Genomic DNA, 17500 nt, shown 5'->3' on the forward strand with positions numbered 1-17500 from the left:
TGCCAAATTCTGCTATAATATTTTTCATCTGGATTATTGAGTTCAAAGGACGTGAAAGGGTAACAACCAGATCATCGGCAAATGCTCTAGTTCTGTATTCCTTTTGCCTGATAGCTATGCCATCTAAGGATTTTGAGTCCCAAATTGCATTCAACAAGACTTCCAAGGTTAAAATAAATAACAATGGGGATAATGGGCAACCTTGTCTTGTGCCTTTTTATATCTTGAAAGTTGTTGACAAATTTCCATTAATAATAAGTTGTGCATTTTGTTGCTGATAAATTGCTCCAATTGCCTGCCGAAATCGTGGTCCCATATCCATCTTTTCCAAAGTCTTGGTTAGAAAATTCCAATTCACTCGATCGAAGGCCTTCTCTGCATCCAAGAAGACCAGCACTGCAGAGATCTGCTTATTCTTATCAAGATAGTCAATTAAATCTATGAGTTGCCTTACATTCTCCTTCATGTGTCTGCCTTCAATAAATCCTGCTTGATCATGATGAATAACCTCTTGGATAACTGGCATCAATCTGTTGGCTAGTACTTTAGCAAATATTTTATAATCTGTATTCAGAAGAGATATCGGTCTGTAATCCTCTGGTTTCTTAGGGCCATCTTTGTCTTTGGGTATTAATGATATAAAAGCCGCTTTCCAAAAGGAGGGTATTTTACCTCCCTGCTGTATATTACAAAATAGTTGTGTGAGATATTCAATCATTTCCAATTGTAAAGTTTTATAGTACATTGCAGTCAAACCATCAGTCCCTGGAGCCTTGGCTAGTTTAAGTTGGTTTATAGCTAAAATAATCTCATCAGCAGTTATCAAACGTTCCAAATTTGCCTTTTGAAGCACGGGTATTTTAGTAATCCTTTTTCCTTCCAAAAAGTCATCTACTAACTTGTTCTGTATATTATCCTGTAAACATAACTTAGCATAATAGTCCACAAATGTTTTTTTAATCAAGTCTTGTTGATATACCGTTTTCCCTCCATACTCGATTCTATCAATAATTCTGTCATTCGTATTCTTTCTCAAGGTATAAGCCAACCACCTACCAGGTTTGTTAGCATTAGCAAAGGTATTATGTTTAGCAAATTGTAAGTTGGTTGCTATTTGTTCTGCTATAAGCATTTGAAATTGATCTTTCAACAACTTTATCGCCATCTGAAGTGCCTCATCTTTTGGGGTTGCTATAAGTAACTGTTCCTTGTTTTTTATTTCATCTTCCAGTTCCATTCTCTTTTTCTGTCTATTTTGTTTATGTTTAGAATTCATGTGTATCAGGACCCCGCGCATATAAGCTTTACTTGCATCCCAAACTGTTTCAATGGGAGTACCCTTATTCATGTTAAAACAAAAAATTCCTTCATGTGTTTTTTAAGTTCATCAACATTTTTTCGTATCTAAATAAATTTTCATTTACTCTCCAAGACCTTCTTGGCCTCTTCCCTAACTCAATTTCTAACCACACCGGGCTATGGTCAGTTAGTGTCCTGGAGAGTATCTTGGTTTTCTTAGCTTTAGGAAGTAAATCCGGTGTTAGAAAAAAAAAATCAATCCTTGAAAAGGATTTATGTCTATCTGAGTAGAAAGAAAAGTCTAGTTTCAAGTCGTCTTGTAAGTCAAAAAAAAAAAACCTTTGGTAATTTGGTAGTGAATTTAGTCATTGTTCTCTTATCTATCCTTGGAGAAATCACTCCATTCCAATCTCCCATAATTAAAATACTCTTAAAATTCCAATCTAAGATTTTTAAATGAAGCATGTTATAAAAGCTTTCTTGTTGTTGGTTAGGTGCGTATATTCCTACCACTAAAATAGGACCAAAGTCTGTATCAAGTTCAATTGCTATATATCTACCAGTGTCATCCGCCTCTATAACTTTAGTTGAAAATCTTTTATTTATATATATCACCACTCCATTTTTCTTTACCAAGTTAGAGGCAGCGTAAGATGTTCCCAATTTTGAATTCACTAAATACTTATGGTCTTGCAACCTAATATGAGTCTCTTGAAGGCAAACAACATCATTATTAAATTGCTTCAAATAATAATAAAATATTTATTCCTTTTGTGGAGAATTCAATCCATTCACATTCCAAGATAATAATTTAAACATCTTTTGGCCTGATCTGAAGCGTTGAGAGCATTTGCTGAAGATCTTTCTCCACAAGGCTAATCTTCGGCCCTGCTCCTAGTCCCATGGCTCCAATTTGCTTCTTACCTTCCTTCTTGGCACATTGTACTTGGGGCTTCCCCTGCTTGTGAGATTCTAGCATTTGTCTAGTCGTAGATCTAGTAACACGTTGTCCACTGGTTTAAGTAAATGGCATTTCAATGAGGGTCTTGGACGGTTCCTCCTCCAAGAAAGAACTTAAAAGAAATCAGAGGGGTCCACTCGTGATCCACCTACAGCACCCTGAGCTTCCTTCTCTTTTTGCATCTGCTTTCTTTGTTCTTCTGTCTCTTTCTCAAACAGCCTCTGCTCTAAGTCATCCAAATCTGCTGGTGTTGGTGTAGATGTACGTGGGGGGTTGCACTTTCCTTGAGTATTCTATAATAAAAAATCTCTTGCTTTGTCTAAAGTATTTCAAACGGTACCTCACCCCGTCATATCTGAATATAACACCAATTGGGACATCCCACCTATACTGTATTCTCTCTTCTTCAACTCCGCTACCAAAAATCCAAAATCCCTTCTAAACTTTAACATCACTAGTGGTAGCTCCTTGAAAACACCAATCATGTTCCCATCTATTTGAAGAGATGAATAAAAAGACTTCTGCAGGATGTCATTTCTAAAGTTTCTCTCAGTAAAGTATATCACAACATCTCTTGGTAGTTGCCTTTGTAATGCTATACGTGAGTTTACTCTGTAAATTTTATCAATCTTAGCCGAAATCTCACTGGGGTCATCCACTTTTAATAACGTAGCCAAGGCATCAGGACAAACTTTTCTTAAGTCCTCTCTAGGATTTTCTCTTAAACCACTCAATCTGATAGCATACTCCATAGATATAAATTGCATCATAGTAATCTCATTATCCATCCTTTGCATATTCCCCTCCATTTCCCACAATTTCAGATCCGTTTCTTTCGTTTTGGTTTCCAAATCCACAACTAGTTGCTCCACCTTATTATCCACCTTAAGAACAACCTCTGATAGTCCCGTAGCTATAGCTTGCATGTTTTTATCGAGCTGGTCAGACCTTTTTATGGTGTCCTGAACCATTTGTTTAACCTCTTTAATTTCTTTGCCTATAAAGTCCTTCAAATCCTGGAGGTTTATTGTAGCGGCTGAGGGAACCACCCCTTGTTCCGTTGCCATACTTAACAGAAAAAAGGAAGACACTTCTTCCCAACTTTCTCACAAAATGCTCTTCCAAGTCGATCAGGTTATATAAACTAAGTTTAGAGTTGTTAATAATTATTTCAGCCGTTCCACCTTTACTCCTTTTCAACCCCCAGCTGTCAGCAAACAGTTAACTTTCGTTTTCTTTAGGTTTTCAGCTATAAATTAACACCATTTTGAATCCTTTGTTCTAAGCCCACGCCTTTCAAGTTCAGCAGTAGCATTCTTTAACAAAATTTTTCAAACTTTAAAACTTAAAATACTTGCAAATGTTTCCTTCTTGGGTTGCTTGGAGTTAAAGGCTGTTCACGACGTCTTGCTCCACTAAATCATTAGCGGAGGATATCAGCAGACCGGAGCATAAAACAGCTGTAAAGAGGGGCTCTACTTGCCCACACCCCAGAGGCTATAAATCCTTCTGGGGGGCTACACAAGTTGCTCTACCCGACAGCTGTATCTCTCTCCAAAATTCCTGGGGATTCCGGAGTGTCCAAGGTGTTTATGAACTTAAAAAAACACCTCTACAGTCTGTTGATTCGACAAGCTCAGAAAAAGTCTGCCCACGACGTTCGTTACACAACCCGGAAGCTTTGTTGTTTATAGTTTTTAATTTAATTTATTATTTTCCACTTTTAGAATACAATCTTGCTAATATTCTGTCTTTAATATTTTAAACAATGTCTAATCAACAAATGATTCTAATGCCTTCATGAGAACAAGATTGGATTTATTAAAATCTAATATTGTGGACTTGATTTGACCCCAAATATAACACCACATTCTTCATTGTGTAAGGTTTTTGAATGCAGCTCAGAATCTGATAAGTCCAGTGAAACTCTGAAGATGAAGCTATGGATTATCAGCTTTTATTTCTGCAGAAAGCAAAAGACTGGATGACCTTTTTGTCTCCCACCTTAACAGAGCAGGCAGAGAGAGAAAAACAGGCATGTGCCAAAAAAATTTTCCAAACATCTTATAGCTTGCACAGAACGTCATTGCTATAGAAATATAATTTGATATCAAGCAAATTTCATGATTTTTCTCAGCGCTCTGAAAACCATAGACTGAGGAAGGGAAAAGAAATCCATTTTTTGGAGTATAACTCATAGCTTTGTTAGGGAATGCTGAACACACATTTTAAGGTACAAGCAAGGCTACTTGGCAGATTCCACATTTTACTTTTCACAAGACGTTACTTTGCTAGGCTAAGCTTGGCAATTCGCCTAGAAGTTTTATTTATGTAGTTGGCATGTTAGGTTACAATGGAGCTTCTCTCAACAGCAATTTAACAAAAGCTGAATTAGGTTACACTCTGTGTATGCTCTAATGCAGTGATGGCAAATCTTTTAGAGACCGAATGTCCAAACCGCAACCCAAAACCCACTTATTTATCTCAGAGGCCAACAGGGCAATTTAACCTGAATAATGAGGTTTTAGTTTAGAAAAACTACTCCTACATGATTAACGTCTTTTCTCTGGACCCCCCCCCCCCACAATAACAGCGCTTTCAATGATACAAACACCTTTTTATTGAAAGGTAAACATTTCCCTTTTGCATGCTTTTGATTAATGTGACTTTTGCTGTTGAATGCAAGCTGATAATTTTTCTAACCTTGACTCATACGTTGTAAGTTTGAGAGCAACACATGCAGCACTCAGGTCATCTGTTAGTCCAGGGGTGTCAAATTCAATTTCAATGAGGGCCCCATTGTGGTTGACTTCGTAGGCCATGATGGGCACGGCCAGCTCCCACTGCTGATGTGCCCATTCTCCTTGGTTGCCCATGGTGTGTGCAGGAGGTCAAAGTATGTGGGTCAGAGGGAGGCCCACTCCCTCTCCTTATGACACCTAGCTTTGTAACCAAAGCATCCTCAATGATAGGATGGGAGACCACCAGGAGAGGTCAGGAGGATGGGACAAGGAGATGGTAAAAGGCAACAGAGCTGTTGGTGATCAAGTGCTAAGGCAGGATTTACCTCACACCCTCACCCTCTCTCCTTATAATCTCCTTCCTTCCCTTCTTTTTCCTTCCCTCTTCATTCTTCCTTCCACTCTTTCCATCTTTTTGCTTCCTTGCTCTCTTCTCCTCTTTCGTTATTTTTCTTGGTCTTTCCTGTTCCTTCTTGGATGCTCCAATGCAAAAGGGGAAACATTCCTTGCCTTGTGATCAAATGTCACTTTTGCTAGTAGTTTGTGGCCACTGAAAAGACTGAGAACAAACCAGGCTCAGGTTATTCCATGCTTGCATTTCATGGGGAAAGAATACAGGACAGCAAAACTGTCAAAATGATGGCTCTGGTAGTTGATTAGAGCTCCTCTGTTTTTTATGTACAACAGCTTTAGCATTTAAGAGCAGAGCTAAGTTAGTTGCTTTTCTATGAATACATAATGATCTTTGAAAGATCTCTTCTGTAGGGACCCTGCCAAGGTCTAATTCAGACTGGAAATATAGCAAAGGAAACTATTTCCCCAATTGCTTTGTCCATTTTTCCCCACTTGAAACAGCTGTTTGCAACCCACAAGGAAGGGATACTTTCCTAAGAGCTCAGAATTCAAGGATACCAATGTGCCCATGACCACCACCAGATGGATTCATAACTGGCTGACCAACTGCACTTAACGTGTAGTCCTCAATGGAACTGCATCTACATGGAGGGAGGTATGCAGTGGAGTACCCCAAGGCTCTGTTTTCAGCCTAGTACTCTTCAACCTCTTCATCAATGATTTGGATGAGGGAATAAATGGGGAACTCATCAAATTTGCAGATGACACCAAGCTGGCAGGAATAGCCAACACTCCAGAAGATAGGCTAAAGATACAGAAGGATCTTGACAAACTTGAACATTGGGCACTATCTAATAAAATGAAATTCAATGGTGAAAAGAGTAAGGTTCTACATTTAGGCAACAAAAATGAAATGCACAGGTACAGTATAGGTGGTAACTTGCTCAACAGTAGTAACTGTGAAAGGGATCTTGGAGTCCTAGTGGACAACCATTTAATTATGAGCCAGCAGTGTGCAGCAGCTGCCAAAAAAGCCAACACAGTTCTAGGCTGCATCAACAGAGGGATAGAATCAAGATCACGTGAAATGATAATACCACTTTATAATGCCTTGGTAAGGCCACACTTAGAATACTGCATTAAGTTTTGGTCGCCACCATGTAGAAAAGATGTGGAGACTCTAGAAAGAGTGCAGAGAAGAGCAACAAAGATGATTAGGGCCCTGGAGACTAAAACATATGAAGAACGGTTGCAGGAACTGGATATGTCTAGTTTAATAGAAAGAAGGACTAGGGGAGACATGATAGCAGTGTTCCAATATCTCAGGGGTTGCCACAAAGAAGAGGGAGACAAACTATTTTCCAAGGCACCTGAGGGTAGAACAAGAAGCAATGGGTGGAAACTAATCAAGGAGAGAAGCAACTTAGAACTGAGGAGAAATTTCCTGACAGTGAGAACAATTAATCAGTGGAACAGCTTGCCTACAGAAGTTGTGAATGCCCCAACACTGGAAGTCTTTAAGAAGATGTTGGATAGCCATTTGTCTGAAACGGTATAGGGTTTCCTGCCTAGGCAGGGGGTTGGACTAGAAGACCTCCAAGGTCCCTTCCAATTCTGCTATTGTATTGTATCTCAAGGTGGGGAAGGCCATTGGGGTCCTAGTGATAGAAGAGAGGCCTCCCCAACCCACTAAGATGCCTCCTGCTTCTCCCTCCCTTCCTGCAACAAGGACTCACTTACTTTCCAAACCTCTGTCTCCTCTCTTGTTTCTGGGCTTCTTTGCCTTTGAAGAAGGGAGAGGAGAGTTGGCTGGGAAATGCTTTTTGTGCCAAGAATGGACGCTCCTGGGTGCTATAATATTGTGCAGATTCAGGCACCCATCTTCTTTTGCAGAGTCAGGGACCCAGAAACTTTCATTCTTGGGGGTGGGTGGGTGGGGAAAGTGGTTACCTGCAGGTCTCCTGCTCCTCCCCTCGCCCCAACTACTTTCCACTTAGCTACTTAATGAGGCTTCTTTGTCTCAATGAGCAGCAAATGGGGCCAGATAGAGACAGGCAATACAAGTGTGTTTGCAAGAGAAAGCATTCTTCAGCCAAGGCACCCAAACTGCTGCCAATGGTGTGGGCGACAGCTGAGCATGCAAATGGGGCCAGACAGACACAGGGAGGGCAAGAGAGTAATCTAAGTGTGTGTTTGTGTGTGTGTGTGTGTGTGTGTGTCAGACAAAGCATGCTTCAGCCAGGGCACCCAAACTGGTGTGGCCGACACCTGAGCAGGGAGGCAGAGTGTCTGTATACTTTCATCCCCATTCAAGCAGGGCCTCTTATTTCCTCCCCAGCACAGTTGGGGCATGCAGGCTGCTGCCATCTAAGCTCCATGATTGCCCCCTCCCCATCCAGCCAGCCAGCCCCACCTGACCTGCTCCCTGCCGGCTCCTGCAAAGCCTCGCCATTCTCCTCCTCTTCTTGTCGTCGTGTCGTCGTCCTCCTCCGCCCAAGTGGCAGTGGGCTCCACAGGACAGGTTTTCATTTCTGCCCTGGGGCAGAAAACTCTGGTGGGCTGGAAGTGAGTGTGAATGGCCTGGCTCTCCAGGGCTTCCTGGGTCAGTTGGAGGCTTCCTTCAGCCTTCAAACAGTTGCAGGGCTTGTTTGGGTTTTTTTGCTTCCAGGTTGGTGCAGGAGGCTTTTCAGGGCTAAAATTGGGGGGGGGGGGAACACCTGTGCTTTCTGCACCCCATTTTGGCCCTGGAAAGCCTCCTGCACCAACCTGGAAGTAAAAAAACTTCCCAAAACTCTGCAACTGTTTGAAGGCTGAAGGAAGCCTCCAACTGAGCCAGGAAGCCCTGGAGAGCCAGGCCATTCACACTCACTTCCAGCCCACCAGAGTTTTCTGCCCCAGGGCAGAAATGAAAACCTGTCCTGTGGAGCCCACTGCCACTTGGGCGGAGGAGGAGGACGACACGAAGAAGAGGAGGAGGAGGAGAATGGCGAGCCTTTGCAGGAGACGGCAGGGAGCAGGTCAGGTGGGGCTGGCTGGCTGGCTGGCTGGCTGGGGAGGGGGCAATCATGGTGCTTAGGTGACAGCAGCCTTAATGCCCCAACTGTGCTGGGGAGGAAATAAGAGGCCCTGCTTGAATGGGGATGAAAGTACGCACACACCCTGCCTCCCTGCTCAGGTGTCGGCCACACCAGGTTGGGTGCCCTGGCTGAAGCACGCTTTCTCTGACACACAAACACACACACACACACACAAACACACACACACACACACAGATTACCGTCTTACCCTCCCTGTCTCTGTCTGGCCCCATTTGCATGCTCAGCTGTCGCCCACACCATTGGCAGCAGTTTGGGTGCCTTGGCTGAAGTATGCTTTCTCTGCCAAACACACTTGGATTGCCAGTCTCTGTCTGACCCCATTTGCTGCTCCTTGAGACAAAGAAGCCTCATTAAGTAGCTAAGTGGAAAGTAGTTGGGGGGAGGGGAGGAGCAGGAGACCTGCAGGTAACCACTTTCCCCACCCACCCACCCATTCCCGAGAATGAAAGTTTCTGGATCCCTGACTCTGCAAAAGAAGATGGGTGCCTGAATCTGCACAATATTATAGCACCCAGGAGCGTCCATTCTCGGCACAAAAAGCATTTCCCAGCCAACTCTCCTCTCCCTTCTTCAAAGGCAAAGAAGCCGAGAAACAAGAGAGGAGACAGAGGTTTGGAAAGTAAGTGAGTCATTGTTGCAGGAAGGGACGGAGAAGCAGGAGGTATCTTAGTGGGTTGGGGAGGCCTTGAGGGTCTCTTCTAAGCACTGGAGGGGGGGGGAGGCCATTCACACTCACTCCCAGCCCACTGGAGTTTCCTGTGCAAGGTGAGCTCCCCCCCCCCACTGCATAGTCACGCGTCCCCCGCCCTGGCCCTCCACAAAGGCCCAAAAACCAGCTGGCCGGCAGGAGGTGCGCCTGCATGTGGATGGTAGTGGAGCTGGGCTGGGGTGGCTGGAGTGCCAGGAGAGGACGCTCTGCATGCCACAGGTTCCCCATCACGGCTCTAATCCTTTCAATTCCATTTCCAGATGAATCATTTAACAGCTTCAGAGGCTCTGAGTGATAAAAGTCGATTCCCCTTTTTCCACCACATTCTCCCCAAAGAAGGATTCCAGTACTCAGCAATTGTCCAGCTGCTCCTCCACTTCAGATGGACCCTGATTGGCCTCTTTGCTTCAGACACAGAAAAGGGAGAGAATTTCATGAGGACTTTCACTGCTGTGCTTGTCAGGAATGGAATTTGTGTGGTTATATCACAACTGTTCTCAAAAACTGGATATACTGCATACCTCAGGGATTCCCTTTCTAAGTGGAGACAAGTCAATGTCTTTGTTCACTTCATGGAATTTGATGCCATTTGGGACAGAATTCTTCCTTTCCATTTAACACTTATGCGTCTGCCAGAACCCATTGAGGGGAAAGTCTGGATCCTCACAAATTTTGCAGGGTATGAAATGGACAAGCGCAGACTTCTCAAATACATCCATAGTATTTGCAACTTTAGTTATCTGGGAAAAGAAAGGCCAAAAGATTCTGCCTTTAAACCCTATTTCTTTGTGGAAGTAAAGTTTCAAGATCATTATTTTCATTGTTCTCTTTCAAAGAATGTTTTTTCTGTCAAAGGCCGCAAAAGATGCACCCAGAAAGCCCCACTGGAGACCCAATGGAAAAGGGACAGAGGAAGGATCCGAAATTACTACCAATATTACAGTCTCATGAAGACTCTGGCCCAGGCCATGAATGCTGCATATTCCTCCAGATCGAGGAGGGGAAGGAAGGAGGGAGAAAAGATCTTCGGGTCTTCAAGGCTGCAGCCATGGCAGGTATGGGGGTCCCGATATGAATCCATTAATCTTAGATCCTTTGGAGGAGGAATCCAGAGGAGAAGGAGGGGAACCATCTCAACAGATCTGGCCAATTTAACTACTCAGAGCATTAATGGTTCCAAAGAGTAGATACCATGGCATTTTTATATTTAGCGCTGCTGATTGGAAAATGTTGTATTCTTTTTAAAATAAATTCCTGTATTTGTGGGTTTGTGATGAGCCTGGTGGAATTCCACCTTTCTTCCGTCCCCATTGCAGGTGGGTCTGTGTGCAGCTGGACAGGCAGTTAAGCCCCCCAATTCTCCTCCAATGAAAGGGAGCCTGGCGTGGATCTGGATGCTTTATTGGGAGAAGAGGGCAGGTGAAACTGAGGAGATGCAAAGAGTGGAAATCAAATAGAAAGACCAGATTGGCAGCATTAACTAACAGCCAGCAAAGAAGCAGCTGGAACCTCTCCAGCGATGCTCCGTGTGAGGGACGGAGGGGTCTCCGGATGACCAGGGGTCTCGGTCACAATGGCTGCTTCCATCTTCTCCAAAGGCCGACAGAAAACGGAGTCTGGCTTCAGACCTTATAGTGAGGCTTATCTGCCCCCAACCACTAGGTGGGGCTAGAGCAACAACAGCACAATAGTTGCCGTATTTTTCAGAATATAAGATGCACCTTTTTCCATCAAAAAAGAGGCTGAAAATCTGGGTGCGTCTTATACATCGAATACAGCATTTTTTGCCTCCCGAAGCCCCGCCCCTTCACCAAAATGGCCATGCATACCCTTATGGAGGCTTTCAGAGAGCTCCTGGGGGCTGGGGAGGGCAGTGAGGAGCAAAATAATGGACCATTTTTGCCCCCCCCCCAACCCCCTGCAGCACTCTATAAGTCTCCATAAGGCTATGTATGGAATTTTTTTGACAAAAAACAGGCTTGTTTTTTAGAAAAACGGGCCATTATTTGCTCATTTTTGCCCCCCCCACGCACCGGGAGCACTCTGCAAGCCCCCCCCCCAGGACTTTTTTTAAAGGGGGGGAGATTTCACAAAAACAGGCTGTTTTGGGGAGGTTTGCAGAGTGTAAAAACTTTTTCCCCCTCTTGGAAAGCTCTTTAACTGGTTGATGAGAATTACATTGATCAAGTGCTTTGCCAGCAGAAACAAAGTCTTAGGTGCTGCAGATTGTCAGCGATTTCCTTCTCCAGCACATGGATAAATACACCTGGAAACATCTACCTACCCACCTACTCTCTCTCTCTCTCCCTACCTACTGTATTTCTCTCTCTATCTCTTTTTATTTCTCTCTATCCCTCTACCTACCTACTGTATTTCGCTATCTCTATATCTCTCTCTATTTCTCTCTCTCTCTATCCCTTTATCTACCTCCCTTCCTCCCTACCTAACCACTCTCTCTCTCTCCCTACCTACCTACTGTATTTCTCCCTCTTTCTCTCCCTCCACCTACCTACCTACCTACCAACCTACCTACCTACCTACCTACTTTTTTAAAAAAATGCCTCTTCAAAACCTTGGTGCATCTTATACTCCGGTGCATCTTATACTCTGAAAAATACGGTACATGTTGTGGCATGACAACCTTTATAAATTAGGAGGAGACCCTGAGACCATCTAGCCCAACCCCCTCCTCTGTGCAAGAATCCCAGTTCAAGCTTCTCTAACTGATGGCTGCTCAGTCTTTGCTCTCAGATGATCCATGAAGAGGAGACTGAACTTCTCTGCTTTACTGGCTCAGCTCTAAAACAGCTCATCCTTTTATCATATTTTCTCTCTCATTCAGTTAAAATCTCCTCTCTTGTAACTGAATTCACTTTTTCCATGTCTGACACTCTGGAATAAGAGTGAGCGGATCTTACACTCGTGTGTAACAGGAGCAGTTATTAGAAGAGGGTTGTATCCAGTGGTGGGATTCAAATCTTTTTACTACTGGTTCTGTGGGCATGGCTTGGTGATCGTGTGATTGGGTGGGCATGGTCAACTTGACATCACTCACATCAAGGGGTACCTTGCCTGGCCTTTCCTTGCGTCAATGTGATATAATTTCCCTGCCTATTTATTTACTACTAATGAACATCCAAAATAGACAACTTAATCCTATGTGTATATGCCATATGTGTACATACATATTACAATGTACAGTCTGTGTATAGGCACACAAAAAGATACATTATCTACTTTATACACTGTATGTGTATATACACACATACACACACACACACACACACACACACACACACACACAGCTCATCTAAAACTATACACATTCAACCTCACTTACTGTGTTCGGAAAAAACACACCCAGAGTCCAATTTCTGCCACACATTTAACTATCACTTCTGCACATTAGAACATTACACAGGCCTTCAGATGTTCTTCCCTAGCCTGCACATGACTGTTAGAGCCAGGAGATGTCATGGATTGAGTAGAATGTGGCAAAACTCACTTAACAACGCTCTTGCTTAACAACCAAAATGTTGGGCTCAATTGTCATAAGTCAAGGACTGTCTCTTCCTTCCTCTGTATGGCAGCCTTGTCCTAGTAAACTCCTTCCCTTTTCTGGCAATTTTCCTCTCTGTTAGAGGCACCAAAATAATCCAGAGGATATAAGGTCTCCATCTGGAGCAGGGTGTTGGACTAGATGGCTTCCAATGTCCCTTCTGACCCTACTAGAGCAGGGATTGGACTAGAAAATGACCTCCAAGATATTTTCCAGCCCTTTCAAACATTGTTGTGCTGTTTGAAAGAGTCTTCTGAAGCCATGGTTTGTGTCCTTCCTTACTCTCATTTTCTCTCTTTCCCTTCCTTCCATGTATCTATTGACCCATCCATCCAACTATATCTCATTCACTTCCTCCTCCCTCCCTCTCTTTCTTTCCCTTCCTTCCATAACTCTCTCTTTCTTTCTCTCTCTCCTTTCCTTTCTTTTCCTTTCTTTCCTTTTCCTTTTCTTTCGTCTATCTCTTTTTCTCTCTTTCTATTCCTTCCTTTCCTCCTCCCAAAGCTAGGAGATCCACCTGAAAAAAAAAGTCCTTTGGATGAAACCGCCCATTTTACACACACACACACACACACACACACACACACACACACTCTTTCAACCAGCTCTGTGCCTCGCCTCATTGTTTGATGTTAGTGGTGGGCCGGTGGCCGAAGTCCTTTCCAAGTGCCCGGCAGCATCTCTCGCATTCCAGGAAAGCCCGGCTGATTAACTTACTTCGATCTGTGCCTCTTCTGCGCAGGCAACCTTCTCTCTCTGGAGCAGGCAGAGAAGTGGGACTTGCAGGGATAAGAGTGTGAGTTTGTGTGTGTGGTGTGAGTATGTGAGTGTGTGTGTGAGAGAGAGGGGGGGAGGGGGGTAAGAAAAAAGAAAAAGAGAGCGAGAGTGAGGAATCAGAAGCTTTTCAACTTTGTGGGCTGCCTGGGAGGAGGCGGAAACAGGGCGAGGGCCTCTCCCCATTTCCTCTGGATCTCCCTCCCTCTTCCCCAAGTTTTTCTTTCCTCCCATCCATTCTCTCCCCCTCTCCAGAGAGCAAGGTGGCACTGCTTTGCCTGGAGTTTTTTGAGGCTCTGGAAGGGGCAGCAGGGGGGGCTTGAGTTCCCCAGAACTTTTTTGGGAGAAGCGTCATTCTGAACTCCATGTTGGGGGGCGTGTGATGGGGTGTCCATTAAGGGCCTTTTAACTGGAGGTGCCTCTGGCCAGGGGGGAAATTGGAGTGGCTTGGGTGAGCCAGGAGGGACGATTGAAATCTGTTGGCTGAGCTGGTCAATCCCCCCCCTCCTGGTTGAACCTGGCCGAACTTTCCTCCCTCCCTCCGGTCACTGTGGAGCTGCTGCAGCCTCTCCCCAACATGCTGCCCACTTATGGGCCCAGCCTCCTTTTCCCTGCAGTATTTGGGTGGGGGTGTTCCTCTGTTTGGGGGTAGAATTTGGTTGCAAAAACGCAAAGGGGTGGGCAGCCTTGGAGGGCCTGTTCATCCTTCCCCTTTTCCTCTCAGCCCTGCAAAACCAGAAATCTCCCCCCCCTCCAAACAGCAACTGTGACTGTGCAGGGGGGAGGAGGGGGGGCAGGAGAAGAAGACCTGAAAGATCCCAATTCTGCAGCAAGAGGAGTTTCTGCAGTGGGGAGGGGGAGGGGGTAGCCCCAGCTTCCAAAGGCCTTTTAGCCATAATTGCCATCAGAGCAGATGCTGGGGAGGGGGTCAAGGAGGAAAGGGCTCCCCTGACTCTCCCTCAGACCCCCAGGAAGGAAGGGAGGGAGGGAGGGAAGGGAAGGGAAGGAAATTGAGGATGAGGGAAAGGAAAGGAAATGGGAAAGAAGGAAAGGATGAAAAACGGAGGGAATGGGAAGGGAAGGAAAAAGGAAAAGAGAAAGGAAAGAGGGAAAAGGTGAAGAATGGCCACTGCTGGAGTGGTCGGGAGCAGCCTGAGGTGGGCATTTGGGAGCAGGCCAAGATGAGCAGGAGGCCACGGCAAAGACAGGCAAACAGGCTGGGCTGCGTGGCCACGTGGTCGAGGCAAGGGAGCCAAAGAGCAGCTGCAGCTATGACTCCAAGGCACCAGCCAAGGCCTGCGAGGCAAGTAGTGGTGGGGCAGGGCGTGGCCAGGCAGAATTTTTACTACCGGGGAGCCTGAACTTGCTGATTCCCACCATTGGCTGTATCCTCCCTTCTCCAACCAAGAGATTGTGTCAGTTGGAAAAGGGGCTCCCAGGCTCCTCCTGGTCTTCCGCTCTTCTCCTTGTTGTCTTTCCTCAAGGCTAAGAGCAACTCGTTTGATCTCTTCCTTGGCTTTCTTGTCCTTCCCTGAAGTTCACGTAGATTTTGTACAAATTCTCCTCCACGTGTGATGCCTGCAAGGGGACCTGGTCCTTGAGTTGGGGTCTCCCCAAACCAGAACATTCACTTCCTGAGATTCTTATGGCTGCATTTGCCTTCTTTCCATGGACATCTCCCGGCTGACTCAGATTCTGTTTCCAGTTAACATATCAAGTTTGGTATCCTTCATGTTTCTTCCAGTCCATCGTTCATGTTCTTATATGAGACTCTATTGTTAGTCAAGTCCTAGTTGCTAAAAATCAGATATTTTTCTACTGCTTTTTACTTATGCACCCTTCTCTGTGTGCTAATCATAAATATTGTTTCTGGAAACTTGATATTCCTCTTATAAATTTTTTTATTCAAAAAGGTAAAATAAAACTATTACAATGACAAAACAAAAGTAGACAACACATTTTTTTAAAAAATGTGCATTAAAACAGACCAAGTCGTGCATATTGTCCCCCAGTTGAATACAATACAGCTATAATAGTTTCTCCCCCTTGCAAAACAGGCCCACCATTATAAATTACACATCTATTTGCAACTACTTGACTTGTCATCTATCTGCTGTATATAAAAAACGTAGTTAACAGGCAATCCAACAATAAATTTCAAAACTTCTGTGTTATCTGCTGTTGTATTTAACTCACAGAATATTTATAGGGGCTTCTTATCTACTACAGACCACCACAATCATTATCTCTGATCCATCCAGAATCTGTCCAGGGTTAAAATCTTTGGTTGATTCTTAATAATAATACATTTCCTTAAAATTTTAATTAGGATCTTTCCCAACAACTGCTTTCCATCCACCAAAGTCATAGGACCTCCTGTAAATGGAAAAACAACGGCTCTTAAGACTTGTTTTCCAGTTAAATATGACAAGTCCATTCCCCAATCTCCCTCAATCTTCTTGAAAGAATCCATTTCATCAGTCATCCGTTTCTTTCCACTTTGAGTCTTCAGGGTCCATGGCCTCTCCAGCCATCTCCAAGCAGCCTGCCTCAAACCAGATTCCTCCTTCAGGGATGCCAGCAGCAAGTTAAGTTCCAGTCCATCCATCCAATCCATCCTATTCAACGATTGTTGCTTGCTTCTGATTATTGCCTTTAAGTTGATTTAAAACCATTGTTATTTTATCAAACTTTTTAAATGAAATTTAAAATAAAGTTTCAAATAAAGCTTCTAGGTTGAAAGACTTTATATTCTTTAAGTTAAATCAAATTAGCTTACTCTAAGATCGTATAAATTACCATATTGATAACAGAAAAATTGATGACCAATGGCAGATTATAATCCATCACCTTCAGGTTTCATAGGAAATATTAAAAAGTGTTTAAAATTATTTGAGTAACATTTTGAAGACATTTTTTATCCATTTAGTTATCATACCACCCAAGATTCCACAAAATTCACAAAATTCTTTGTGAGTCCTTTACTGAAATCCAGTTCTATTACCAGAGTTCCCATAATCCATTTAGAAAGTTTAATGATATGTGAGAATGACTTTTGGGATGAGGAGAAGAGAAGCTGCCCAGGGAAGGATCAGATAAGAGGGGAGAATCCTGCAGCTGCATAATGGGAGAGAAAGAAATTCAGAAAGGATCCTCCCTAACTTTTCAGGCTGAGTAAAGTGTTGGTGGGAGATTTGTTCTTTCAGATTTTAAATTTTTTGTTAAAGTCACATTACAATAAAGCAGAATTAGCACATCAGGAGGTGTTTTTCATCATGATTACAAGGGAGAAGATTAGCCTGAAAGATTTCTTCTTGATCAACCCATGGTTTCAGGGAATCAACCTGTTGTTTTCAAAGAGTTTATGGATCATCTTTTTTTTCTCTGTTCATTTTCTTGAACGTTCCCTATAATTGACCAACTGTGTAGATTATATTTTTTTTATATTTTGTCAGTATGTGATTGACCATTTTTTCTCAAACTTTTTCATTCACTTAAGAAGATATTGGCAGTATTTGTATCCTATTTAACCATATTTGGAGATTAGACAATTGTAGAAGAAAGATTCAATGTGGGATAAGAAACAAAGTTTTCTGCTTTTCAAATTCCTGGATGTTCCCATTCTAGTTTCATCCCTTTCTGGAGAAGAATGAATTTTGGAATATTTCTGATAGAAAACTGTACTTGGACCAAAATGGAGAGATAACAGCAGATGTTGGCATTTCGGGCTTCTTGGTTCTCCCCAATGAGCATCCCAGGAAACAAATTCTGGCATATTTTGAAAGACAGAGACTTTCTATCGAACAAGATGCTCTTTCACAGCTAAAGTTGCTCAACAAGGTGGGATAAATTTTGATGTCTTTTCTCTGTTTCCCAAAGCCTGAGGTCCCATTTCAAGTGGGCAAAGCCTAGAGTCTCCAGGGTGGTTGGCCTTCCATGCCAGTTGGTATCATCTAATGGAAGTTCTTTAATAGATGGGACCTAAGTGGAGGGGCTTTGCCATGT

General features: G+C 43.6%; 1 protein-coding gene across 1 annotated transcript in view; it reads left to right on the forward strand.

Moving 5' to 3' along the window:
• The window catches only part of LOC309393740 (vomeronasal type-2 receptor 26-like), a gene marked incomplete at both ends in the record, with an annotated part of 25188 nt that overhangs the window by 5230 nt on the left and 2458 nt on the right, over positions 1-17500 (forward strand). The gene's annotated exons all lie outside the window — the stretch shown is intronic.

This window comes from Natrix helvetica, assembly GCF_964273705.1.
Source record: "Natrix helvetica genome assembly, chromosome: 5".
Taxonomy (NCBI): domain Eukaryota; kingdom Metazoa; phylum Chordata; class Lepidosauria; order Squamata; family Natricidae; genus Natrix; species Natrix helvetica.